Consider the following 14,678-nt stretch of genomic DNA (forward strand, 5'->3'; position numbering starts at 1 on the left):
CCACACTATTATACAACTTCTAATATCTAGCTTGACATAGGTCACATAAGATTACGTTCTTTTGTCACGTTTGTTCTAATCACCAACACTTCGTGAAGATTTAAGATTTACGAAGAACATATATTTCAAGTCTATGACTGTTTTCATGTTTTGAATTAAATGAGCAGGTTTTAATGGGATCAATGGGTGCTCTTTCACTTATGACAGTCCTATTTGTGGTAATAGGACGGATATTTCTTTCAATACCAACACAGTTTCAAACAAGTGTGGGATTATTGTAGGATCTATCACGCTATGCTAATTTTTCTTTCATATGAAACGAATTCATATAATAAAGAGGCACCTTAATCATTATTGTCCTTTTCTTTCCTCTTACATCTTACATTCACTAGCATGATTATCTGTTAGTCTTCCAATAAGATGTTTTGGGTTTTGTATATGCATCATAATTGGAGTTAATTCAGACCATTCTTGGACTATTTCTGTGTTCCGCTTGAACTGGAGTCATATACTTGCCTGCTAATATGGTAATCATGTTTATCCAGTCAAAATCCAAAGCAAGCAATTTTTCTAACTGAATCCAGATCTTTCAGATCTCACTTGATAAAGTTTTGATTTGAAAAGGGCATGTTTTTCTTATTATCTTTCAGAGTGGGGAGACTTTTTGATGCCTGCCCGATTCATGTCAGGAGCCCATGAAATAATGCTTTCTTATTATCTTCGATTTCACTAATACTTCTAATTCTTACATTTTCTCATGGGCTTCCTTTATTCCATACAGGAAGTGGGTTACAAGTACTAGTATATGATGTTAAAGCTAGGAAGATTCTGAACTCGTTTCATGTATTTGAGGGTGTCCATGTGCATGGAACTTCTTATAGCTTTCTTGATTTAAGAAACTGTGGGCCATCTGTAACAGCTGCTATAAAGATCGTTGTGTTTGGAGAAAGGAGAGTTAAACTATTTATCTTACAAGTTGAAATGACATCTGATTATCAAAGTTCAGTGAAAGCATGTGTCAGCTTGATGCTAATCCATTTTCTCTCTAAATTTAATCATTGGGTCATGGACGTTTGCTTCTTGAAGGTACCAATGGTCATTCTCTGTTCCTTTTTTTCCTTTCTGTTTTTTTCTTTTGATAAATGGGTGATCTCACTTTAACCAGTTTCGATTTTTTTTTTCTTAAAATTATTTGTTGGCCTGTTAGTAGCAGGACTATATGCCTTGTGAGCATGAGGACAATAGTTATCTTGCAGTAGGACTTAGCGACAACTCTCTGTCTATGGGACATTTCTAGATCCAATATGGTTGTTGAAGTAAAATGTCCTGGTTAGTTTTCTCAGAAGCAAAATGTTCAGAAATAAGTTCTTCCTTCTTTCTAATTGGATTTTGGAAGGATCAGGATTTGGTAGTTAAAAGGCAAGAATGCAAGTCACTATGAAATTTACATTTTAAAATATTACAACCTCTTGCTTGCTAACTCAAAATTTACGTTCTTATAGTCCGAGCACTTCAAGACCTGTGGAGGAATGACTTGGTGGCATTAAAGGGATCATGCCCAAATTGTGGGGAGGAGGTTGATTACCATTAATCTCAAATTATGCAGTTTAGAACTTCTACGAGCTCACCTTTCAATATTTTCCCTAACTATATGCTCAGTCAGCTTTGCTGCAAAAACATCATGGAACTCTCCCTTCTAATACAACTCAAAGTTGTTTTTCTTCTTTGCAGGTCTTTGCATCTGTTTGGGCAGAACAAACCAGTCAATCTCCTCATAGAGCAGATTGTCGTGTGTGTGAGTGCACCCGGGAATTTCGTACTAAGGTGGAGGTAGGAAACTACTATACACCTATGCAGTTGTGCACCATAATATGCACATCGCACATGTACTGAAGGCATTCATATTCCTGAGTCTGAACTTGAAATGAAATGGAATCGTGTGGAGTTCTCTGTGATGTTGGAGCAGGTGCAAGCTCATGTGGCACCAACTGATGTTAATCCAGGAGCTGGATTGCAGCGGCTGCTAAAAATTCTTAGAAGCTCTCCAAAAGTTAAGCGTACTGGGGCCTTACTCAAAAGGGTGTTTATGCCTTGTACAATGTACTTTTGCTACACAAGGCACAAAAGTGGTACTGCAGATTTTTGTATGTGCTGTTGTAGGTGAAGTCATATTACATTAACTCTTAAATCAATCATTTTTTTTACTAAAGCCATATTGATTTTTCATATGTGCTGTTGCAGGTGAAGCCATTAAAAGAGCTAACTTTCAGTTCTCCCAACATTGCAGCAACAATGACGTAACACCAGTTTCAGGTTGTTGGATGTATTAAGCAATCTTCTCTTTGGATAAGCCAACATCTTAAGAAGGCATGTTCCAAGGCTCACTCATGCTTCAAAATAAAATTTTGCAAAACTAAAGCCTCTGCTAAAAAAAGCATATTCTAGTGCTTTGCATAAGTCGTTGTTGGTAAAATAAAAATATCTTTTTTTTTAAATTATACTTTAGTCTAGGCTTTTGCAACTCAATGCCCTCTACTTCTTTTTCAAACATAGGAAAGTGGCTTATTTGGATACAGATGTTGGACAGCCAGAGTTCACGACTCCTACTGTCTCTCACTACATCTCATTGATGAACAAATTCTAGGTACAACTCTTGGTGTTTGGGCACGAGTTTTCTTTACAAATTTGGTTGAATTCTAGGTACAACTCTTCTAAGAAGTTATGGTATCTTGTCATGTCCCTTCAATCAGCTGCATTTGTTTTCATAGTTCTTGAAACTCGTAACTCAGACATAATGAGAACTTTTTGCAATGAAACATCTTCAAGAACATTATTTTCTTATGTTTTTCTTTCAATTAATCTCTATTTTGATGGAATGCAATAAACTTCTATTAATTTATATTCCTTGATCCTAAATTTCGTGTGTTTATCAGGGTTTAAAATTGTTCCTAAAATTCTGTCCTAAAATCTGATCGCTGGCAACATTAAGAACGATTTAAAACCGTTCCTAAAATTTCATTCCTAAAATGTGACCGTTGGCACTAGAACGGTTTTTCTAAAATTCGAAATGGTACCCAAAACGGTTCTAAACCATTCCTGTTTTTTAATAACGCCTCATTTAGGAACGGTTTTAAACCATTCCTGAAGCATTTAGGAACGATTTAAAACCTTTCCTAAATGACAATTTTGGTGTAGTGATTGCTAACCCATGCTATGCCTGAGCCATCTATATATGTCAAATAGAAGACGAAAGATGCCAACATAGTGAAAAAAATACCTTTAAGATTGTACAAGGACATGATAGCCAAGCATAAGATTCAACAAAAATATTAAGTTGTAGCATGTAAGTTATACATGTTAATCTAGTACACAATTGAATTCTAATAATATATCAAATAATTCACAAGTCTTATCTAAACACTTGGAAGTATGACCTGCTTTTAAAGTTGAGGATATACAACCAGCTGGCGTGAGAATGACCCATAGTGAATTGGTCAGCCAAAAAAATACACAAAGGCATGCCCATACTAACTAGCCACTTGGTAAAATCCATGCAAAAGAACACCCATAGTAAGCTAATTACCCAGTAAAATACTCAAAGGTATGCCCATAGTGACTAGCTACCCAGTAAAATTCATGCAAAAGGATGGCCCATAGTGACTAGCTAGGCGGTAAAATGAATGGAAGTAAGCCCATACTGGCCAGCCACTCGGTAAAATCCTCATGCCTCGAATGCATATCAAGCCCAACTATTATTAATCAAATTTATAAGCAATTTAATCTACAAGCAATTCAATTTACAAGCAATTCCTTTGACTAGTGGCCCTTCCAAATAGATAGCAACATAATAATGCAAAGATCTTTTCCATCAAAAGCCTGATTGCGGACAATGAAAGGGTTTTAACTTGAAAAAGCCACCTAGGTAGAAAAGTCCAATTAAAGGACACAAAAGTGGTTCATCTTAAAAACCATTTGGGGCATAATTATATTAAAAGATAAATTTTATCAAACAGGTCAGGCTACTAATCTAATGTGTGTTTTCATCAAATTCATAGAAAAGGCAATTCAAGCCATAAACAATTTATGAAGTGGTGATAAAAAGCCATAAACAATTGAAAAAGTGGCAAACAAAACCACAAATATAATTTATAAAAGTAGCAATCAAAGCCACACAAGTAATCCGTAAAAGTCACAAGTCAAACCACCTAAATAAATCTTGAAATGGTATTCAAATATACATAAATAATTCATGTTTTCCATAGTTTTCATGGTTATAATCCAATCATACTATTTTACTAATTTTGAGCATATTATTAATCTAGCACATGGAACATATAAAATTCACATCCTAGGGAACTATACGTAGAATTTGCATGTAAACATAGATTCAGGACTACAAACAAGTGAAATTGCGGTAATGACCACTTTAGTTGAAGTAGGAATATGCCAATATGTCCTAGAGGGGGGTGAATACGACTTTTTAAAATTTTATAACAATTTAAAGACCTATCACTCTAATCCTAACAACAAGCATACATTAGGATTACTTAAGAGTAACTCTACTGGCTTCCAAGCCCGGCAGAGGATCCAATCACAAACTATTTGAGAGATGAACAATATGCAAATTAGTTTATGATGGATATGACTGTGCGTGTGTGAGGTGTGATTTCAGATAATCAAATATGAAAGTATTTAAGGAAATCACATAAGTAAATGGAAGACAATAACAATCTCAAAAATAGTCATTGTTATAGTGGTTCGACTACTTGTCTACTCCACTCCTGGCAACCGCACTCAACCTTTGAGTGTACCAGATTTCACTAAGGAGGTTTCACATGGTTCACCTCAAATCCAAGGTTTTAAATCAGGTTTGACTTTAACCAGTACAACCTACACCTAGGCTGACAGTTTATGCTCCCACGAGCAAGGGTCAGCACATAGCACCCAAATTTAGGCACACTAGCCAAGGATCTACACAAGGAACCTCTCACGAGCAAGGGTCAACACAAAGCATCCACTTTTAGGCAACTCTTTTCTTTCTTTACCAGCAACTAAAGACAAGTTCTCTATATATAGGCAAAAAGTTCCAACGGATATAAAATGGTCACATTTATGACAGAGTTCGATATCATCGAGCATATACTCACGATTGTATCGACTGGCTGCTCGATGACACAAACTCAGATGTCATACGCTTTTTGAAATATTTTGCCAACTGGTCGAGGGAATCGAAACACACGTCGAAGTCATCGGATTTCGAACTCTGATTTCATCGATACGAGGATCGATTCTTCGACATTTGAAAATGAGAAAGACATGCCTTAGAAATATTTCAGGTCAAAGATATGATCAAGGTACACTCAATATCATCGGAATTTGTATGTCGATGATATCGATAGTCGTGTCGATGTATCGATAAATCTAAAGGATTTTCCAGTTAAGCTTGTTGGACAGTTTATGTCCATTTCTCAATGCAATTGACACGGCCTTGATATCATCGATATTTAAATATTGATTCTATTGAGTGACCCTCGATACAAGATATAAACCACCTGAGAATATGCTGGTAGACTGTGTCCAAGATTGATATCAATGAAGGCCTTCCGATATCATCGAGATATGAATTCCGAGGATATCGAGGGGTACTTCAATATATTGGAGGTCTTCATGATTTTCCTTAAAAAAACAGGGACACAAAATCTCTGTTGTCGATTTTATCGAGTCAACTTCGATAGACTCGATATTCAAGTTTTGATGATATCAATACTGCTATCGATATATCGATAATTTCGTCCAGAAGTATATGCGGTTACTGGACAACTTGTGTCTTCATTCGATACTATCAAGTGAGCTTCAAGGACATCGACAGCACTTATCGATTATATCAAAAATTCTCTTGATAAATCGATAGAGGAAGAAAACTTAGAGATTTTTGTAATTTTGAAAAAAGTTTTCTAACTCACAAACCCTATGATATTCTAATCAATTTTAAGGGTTTTAATTACCTGGTATTTTGGGACACGGGATGTGAGGCTTAGATTTACCTGTGGCGAGTTTGAACCCACATCCGGTTGAGACAAACGGTTGATTGATCTTCCTATGGAGCCTCTCTGTCTAGCCGACACAACATTCATGCTAATTGACAAACCAGGGCACTTTCAACAAGGTCTACAGATTTAAACAACAATAAATATGAAAAATAATAGTACAAAAACAATAGTAGAATACATATATGGAAATCAATACTGAATTAAAAAGTTGAAAAAAGTTTGAAGGGCAGATCTTCAACTTTTGATTTAGGATTCCTAGATTATGAGCGCTCTGACCTAGGTGCACTTCAAATATGGTGACTTCTATAGCTGAAAAATGGGAAAATTTTAGGGAAAGCACAAAACCCTAGTATTGTAATCCTAAATTTACAACCAAGTCAACTTCAATATACTTAATTTAGGGGTTAATTAGAGAATTACCACTCACCTAGCTATGAAGCCAACTTGACTCGGCAGCATGGCCCCAAACTCAGACCCAAACGGACGATCTAACACTGTTGTCCCACCTCATGACCTACGCATGAAGTTGGGCAGCTCAAATCACCATGCTAAACTTCAAAATCTATCATGTATGCATCGAAAAGGGGTACACAACATGCAGCACCGGCAGAAGGCATCCAATGTGTATGCATCGATGAAAGGGTATGCAATGATCATGCACAGGTGGATTCAAGCCATCGGCCACACATGACATTGACTCACTCCCCTCAACTTTGAATTGGAAGGGGGATGAAAAGAAAATGAAGGGTTAAAGGGGTATGAAATGACCCAAAGCGACAATCCACTCCCGGTCTAGCCCAATCTCTCTCTCTCTCTCTCTCTCTCTCTCTCTCTCTCTCTCTCTCTCTCTAGCTCAAAATAAGGAGTAAAGGGTAGAAGGCCTTTTTAAGAAAATGCTAGGTGGATTGTAAGAGCACACAAATTGGGTGCCAGTTTGTTTGACCGATAGGAATTGATAGCTTTATCAATTGAACCAACAGAGCATGAATTTCACAAGTTTTGAAGGTTACACAATCAGTCAAATCGATAGGTTTGTAGGTCGAACCGACAAGTTTGTAGGTTGTACTGACAAACCACAACATCTCATAAACTACAATTTTTTACCATTCACAAGTTGTAGGGTTTTGACTTATGTGTTTTATGGGTTAATCCTTTTTCCTAGAACACTCGATTTGGAGTGATTTTGTATGGATTCTCTCTGATCAATCTCGGGACTAAATGAATAGGGGATCTGGAGGTCCAAATCCTATAGGTGTCCAAATCCTGTAGGTTCCATTGTATGGTGCGATCTGTCCCCGCAGGGACTCCAATTAAGTCACGAGATCCTAGGTTAAGTTTCAGCCCATAATCCCTAAGCCTACAAGTTTACAAGCACAAGAGCATGTGTAATTGTATATTTTAATCGAAAAATTTTCAAAAACACTTGAGGACATCCAATACCCGAGTATTGAAGGGTCGGGGTGTTATACTACTAGTTTTAAAATTTGATCCCAGTAATGTTTCTATCTCCATTAAGTGTTCAGGAATTTGCTCAAAATCAAAAAAATAAAAATAAAATAAAATAAAATAAATTGTTTATAATTGCTCAAAAAAGGGTATGCTTCCTCTCTTTCAAAGATGCTTGAAATAATCTAGTATTAAGTTTTTACTTATGAGATTGAAAAATCTACAAGTGGGTATGATAATTGCCAACACCATTTTCAAATTTGGCGGCAAAATTTACAGCTTTAGATCCCCCATTTAATAGTTGCTTTCTAGGTTTCTTTATAATATGAAATTCAACACAAATACGCTTCTTCTAGCTAGTTTCATAGGCTACCATTTTCCAATTTGGCAACAAAAATTACAGTTTTGGAGTATGATTCTCATATTACTTTATGTTTCTATAGAATCCTATTTTCAATCAGATTTGGGTTTTTGTTAGAAGCCTCAATAGCTCTCATTGTCCAATTTACAACACAAACATCCATTCCATAGCCCAATTTTCTTACTTCTTTTTGGGTTTCTACCGAATCTGAAATCTAACCAAATTTAGGTTTCTCTAAACAGTCCTAACTACATTCAAAACTGCCATTCATGCTTTTTGCAGTGAAAGTCATGCCCCTGCGGCATTTCATCAACGGGATGTCGACACGAACTTTGAAATGGACACAACAACAACTATCGATGCCGACCATGACCCAGCCATGATAGCCACATCACTGTTGGTTGCCATCCACTCTCTCTCTCTCTCTCTCTCTCTCTCTCTCTCTCTCTCTCTCTCTCTTCCATTCTACAAACATAAAAAATCAATCTTGTTTATTTAAGGTTGTAAGGCATCCTAAGAAAATATGATCGAGTACATTCTTAGTCAACTCGACAACACTGGAAGAAAAAAGGAAGTAATTTATTACTTGAGTTGAAGGTTCACTTATTACAAGTCGAGGTACTTAATGATCGAGAATACCTGCTTAGCCCTCATTTGGGACACAAAAAATGCCTTTATCCGTACATGATTGGCCATCTAATCCTCCTATTTGCTGATATGGACCCATTGGAATATCTATTCAAGAAGCCGACACTAATGGGGGGAATTGCAAAATGACAATTATTGCTCTCTAAATTCGACATTACCTATTTCACTTATAATGCAATCAAGGGACAAGCTCTTGCTAATCATCTTGCATCTCACTCTTTGATAGACTACTAACCATTTAAGACATATTTGCCCAATGAGAATATCCTATTCACCGAGGGAGAGGAAGAAAGAAATGCTTATGGTTGGACAATGGACTTCGATGGCACAACCAATGCAAAAGGAACTAGAGTATGAGCAATTCACCATTCACCTAACAAAATTTTGATTATGATCTCAAAGTGGCTAGTATTTAAAAACATATACAATTTGACAGAATATCAAGCATGCATTGTAAATCATAAATCTATAAAAAAAAAAAAAAAAAAACCATCATCCAAGCCATTAGAAAGTTGCGGGTCTTCAGAGTTCGTTTCGTATTTGTACAAATGACAACTGAAAAAATTAACATGATAAGTTGATCCCATAGCATTTTACTTAGAATATTTGATCAAAGAGTTTGACAAGATAACTTGTGATGCCCCGTCACTAGGGTCACATGTGGTCTAACACACGTAGGCATGCACACATGTGGGTAGGCCCCATGGTGGCTGGCAAGCTACTGTGCACACAGTGAATGTAGAACTTTGTCCCACATTGGAAGCATCATTCGAAGTTATGGTGACTATAAGTTGGGTTCCTTAACAGGCATGATGCATTTTAAATCCGAGAGATTCGGCAAAGAGGACATTATCATGTGCTATGAGGACGATCCTTTCAAGTGGTATCGGAGCCGAGGACAGCTCTGCCCTTTGTGGGGGATATTGTGACGCCCCGTCAATATGGTCACATGTGGGCGGGCACATGTGGAAGGGCCCCAAGGTGACTAGCAAGCTATTGTGCACATAGTGAAGGTGGAGCTTTGTCCCACATTGGAAGCATCGTCCGAAGTTGTGGTATCTATAAGTTAGGTTCCTTCCTTAACAGGCATGACGCGTTTTAAATCCATGAGCTTTGGCAAAGCAGACAATATCATGTGTTGTGGTGAAGTGCCTTACATAATTCACTTAAAAAATTAATTTTTTAGCACCCTAGCTATTCTCATGTCCATGCTCAAGATTTCGAAAGGAGTATCACAATGAGGCATCATAATGGGACATTACAGTTGAGCTTTACGAAGACCCAACATTCTACCTACAGATTGAGGAGGCCAAAGCTTCACCTAACAATTACCTGTAGTATGTTGTCATCAAGCAATACTTAGAAAATTGAACATACCCCTAAGACATAACACCTACTAATCATCCCATCATTCAATGTCCAATCACATAATTCACAATCAATGGCGTCCTCATACCCAAATAGTATTTCAATTAGATCTTATTGTGTTGTTCATATGAGTCAGAAGTACTAGAGATCATATTAGAAGTCCACGAAGGCATCTGCACACCACACATGAATGGTCATATGATGAGGAAGAAGATTTTATGACTCAGATACCACTGGCTCACCATATAGACAAATTGGTGTTTAAAATGTCAAAAAATGCTTCTAGTATCATAGAGCATGGAAATTAGACTCACTTTTTGACTTCAAAACTCTATAATATGATAACTTTATTGTCATTCTTATTGTAGAGCATTGACATCATCAACAAAGTGAATTCAAAAGCATCCAATGGTCATGAGTACATACTTATAACAATCATTTACTCCACAATGTCATCAATTACTATGGAGTCCCACATGCCATCATCACTGAGAATGGGACATCCTTTGTAAACTAGAAAATGGACAACTTACTAGTATAGTTCAAAATTAGGAGGCACTGATCATGCCCCTACTTTTCACAAATGAATAGTGGAGTCAAAGCCATAAACGTACATGAAAAGATGTTTAAGACTTATTGTAACTAATCAGAAATGCTTCTATATACACTTTATGCCTATGGGACGTCTATACGAACCGTGACGGGTGCAACTCCGTTGCAACTAACATACGAAATGGAGGTAATTCTACTAATTAAAGTTGAGATTCCATCATTGTGTATACTAATGGAGTGTGAAATTGAAGGAAGTGAATGGTTGTCGCACCCCAAATCTGGCATCCTGTACTACTACTACTACATAGTTCTAGACCTGGCACCCGATGGGTCAAGCTCCGAGTTCGGCACCCGGCGCCCATACACCAAGTTCCATGTTCGGTGCCCGACTATAAAATTTAGGGGAATTTTTTTTGTAGTATCATAACAATGAAAAGTATCCACCATACACAAAGTAACATTTCCATTACACATAGTCATTGCATACATATTCAACTCACGTACATCACATTAGGGGTGCACACGGTTCGGTTTGGTCCGGTTCTGGGATGAAACCAGAACCGAACCGTTCCTAACGGTTCTAGGAAATTCGGAACTGGAACCGGACCATTGGCACCCTAGAACCGAACCGGAACCGAACTGTTAAAACCAGTTCGGTTCCGGATCGGTTCCACAGTTCTAGGCTTTTTATAATCCAGCCCAATTGTAAGCCCATGTCCATCCATGTTGTGGTCCATTTGATGAATGGTTTAGATATTGTATAAGGTGTGCAAAAATACATTTACGAAAATAATTGTTCTAGAGAAAATAATTATAAGGTGTGCAAAAATACATCGGTTCGGTTCCACGGTTCGGTTCGACGCTTCGGTTCTACGGATTGGTTCACGGTTCGGTTCGGTTCTACATACCCCCAAACTGAGAACCGAACCGATGTCACCGATTCTTTGATTTTTGGAACCGGAACTGGAACCGATGCACTCTAGAACCGGACCAAACCGGACCATTTGGTCGGTTCCACGGTTTTACCGGTTAAATGTGCACCCCTACATCACATATACATCCAAAAACCCCAAAAGACAATTCCAAAAGGAAAACATGAAGCCATGATCTATTTATAACCCTTCAATCCTCTAATCTTTCTTCACATCCATACTTGGTAAAAAAAAAAAGGTTTAGGCTTGTAAAGCCCAGTGAGTACACGTGTGTGCAATGTGTCCTATATGCAATTCAATGAATATGCCTTGAATGACTCATGCGAGATGGGAGACATGTAATAGAAGAGATATGGTAATGATGTCAATGCAAAGCAATGCACGTATTATATGATCATATTATGGAACAATGATATTAACACTATAACACCAGTACTACATATCGAATACCACAGCCATAACCATATTACACGTATATGTAATCATATCATCATCATCATGCTATCATCCCATATCACAGCAACTGCATATCTCGGGAAACACCGTGGTCGACACCCATAAATACCGGGCACCAGTAATCGACCTCGCATACCCGCCCTGTGGTGGACTTCCACCTGGCATACCAGTAACGGACCTCATTCGCGCTTCTCCTTGCCGGCAGGTCAGACCAGTCCCTGTTTGCACCTTAACTCTTAAGAAGGTTGGACCCACCTCTTCTCTACCCGACCTCGTCAGTTGCAGTCAAATTTATGACCCATGTATCCACTCGACCCGACGGTAAGGCATGCCTAGCTAGCATCGGCGTTTAGCGACTTTCAACCCAAGGGATTTCTATCTATCCCTACTATTAAGAACTTTCGGTGTCCCTTCCCTTTTAGGGATAACCCAAGTCATCATCATAGTTGCACATTTCTTCGTTAAGATTTGCACATTTCACCGTCAAGATCCAACTCATGTTATACAGCACGACTGTGGTATAAATCAATCTCCATTCTTCCTTGTGGTGTGACCCACTTAAGACTTAGGTTGCTTTGATTTAAGTCCAGATCCTAAAATGATCTGAGGAAGTGGATGGTCCGCATGGATTCAATAGTGTAACGCCCCGAAAATCGGAGGTCGAGCAGAGCTCAACTCCCGAGTTCCAACGCATCATTTATGCAACATATATAATGATGATTAAATGTTGTCCATATTAGTGCATTAAACATGAGTGGGATTACACCAAAACAGCATATCATACTCCAAAGTTACTTAAATTAAGCAAGTGGAAGACTGAGATGAACATATAAAGTATGTAAGTGTTTATCAATCCCCGGAGTATAAGTATGTTACCAGACTAAATAAGCACAAGTGTTTGTTTCAAAATTTACAAAATATCAAAATGTAATTGCCCAACCAATCCATGTAACTCTGTAATCCCGTCGAATTAGAACAAGGCTTACAGAGACCCGTCTGATAGCTAAATATAAGAGAATTCCTCCTCCTCATCCATGAAGTCCGGCTCCGTTACGTAAATCGCATCACAACCTGCATCTAAATCAGAGTCTGGTTGGTATTTTAAAACACCGTCCCAAAGTGGGAGTGAGTGATCAACTCAGTAGTACTATAAGGCAAAGGTTAACATGTTATCAATTCAGCCAAGCAGTAATGATAAAGCAGTATAACAATCATGTCCTAATTACTCTTGTTAATGCAGGAATGATATGTGTAATGATGCATGCCCTCGCCTGCACTCCCTCAGCAACATCATCTCACGATTGCGCATGGCAAACTTCCTAAACGTGCGCTTCCTCACCAAAGCACATGCAATGCAGTGCATGGTCATGTTAGCCAAGTAATTTATTAGGTTTATTCATATAACAGATTCGGGAAGCTAAGGTACCTCCCTTTATATCATTAACCCAAGCAAAGATCCATCTAGGGTCGTCAATCCTAGTTAATCACATATGATAGGCAAGTTGTATGGCATCACCCCTGATGAAAGCAGTGGATAGGTAAGTTCACAAGTTTACACTCGAGGTCACTACAGAGAGGCTCGTCACCTCAGCGTAGGCCTAATTTATACTCGAGGTCACTACGGGAAGGCTTGTCACCTTAGCGTAAGCCGATAGCTCGAATACAGTGTCCCATACCACCGTATTTGGCTCATGAGTTTGGGTTACTCACTGGTCACTATGGGGAAACTCGTCACCCCAATGTAATTTGATAGCTCGACCACGGTGTCTCATACCACCATGCTCGGCTCATGAGTATTAGCAGATCTTGGTACCATGGTCGAAATAGGTTTGCATTGGTAAGCTGTACCTTAGATTCAAGCAGTAGCGTCCATACATGGTAAACACACAATAGGCCAATCGGGTTATTTGATAAGTGCGATTGGTACGAGCATACGTTGAATTAATCGATATAGAGCGCATAAATATTCCTCGTGGCCTAACCACTGTCAACAACCACCATACAACTTAGATTCCTCGAATGTATCTAACATGGCGAAACTAGTTTGGCCACTCAATCAAGAGTCATTACCAATTGCCTGGACTAAATGGTAGTCCCAAACATACTCAAATGCAATGGGGAATCATATATGTTACTCATAACAGCATTTAACACACAATGTAAACATAAATATCATGTTAGCTTTTTATCAAACACATTAGACGCATTATTATACATATGCATTTTATACATAAATCACGTATTTGAAATTGAGGCTACATGAAAGGATTTATACATATAGATAAGGTAGTTTAGAATCCCATCTCAACACCCTTAACAATTACAATTCATCAAACAATTACTCATTCAGACATTTTATCAAACACTTAGACTAGATAATATTATATACACAAACTAAATTAGTTATAGCATATATTATGACAAATCCTTTTATAAAGGAGTTGTCATACACACAACATACATGTATTCTAGCTTAATAGTTATGGCAAGCATAAATCATAATTTCACCTTCATTCAAACATTTCAACAAACACATGGAATGCATTTTATATTCACATAGTTCACGCACATGTATAGTTTATCGAATACACCGTAACTAAGATCATATGGCAGCAATCAAGTTAGACATAAACCATTACTGACATTAAAAACCTTGAAAACCATAGCCTAGACATTTATAGTCCACACCTTCCATCAGTATGCTCGTTACGAACTTGATTCATACACTACGCTTCCGCCTATAGTACAATGGCTACCTAAATCACGAAATAGGTTAGCTACTTCGTCATTTTCTCTATTTGAATCCCTAAAATGAGATTAGGGTTAGGATTTCTTACCCAAATCATATTTGGAATCAATGGCGTA

This window comes from Magnolia sinica, chromosome 15 (assembly GCF_029962835.1).
Source record: "Magnolia sinica isolate HGM2019 chromosome 15, MsV1, whole genome shotgun sequence".
In the NCBI taxonomy this organism is placed as follows: Eukaryota; Viridiplantae; Streptophyta; class Magnoliopsida; order Magnoliales; family Magnoliaceae; genus Magnolia; species Magnolia sinica.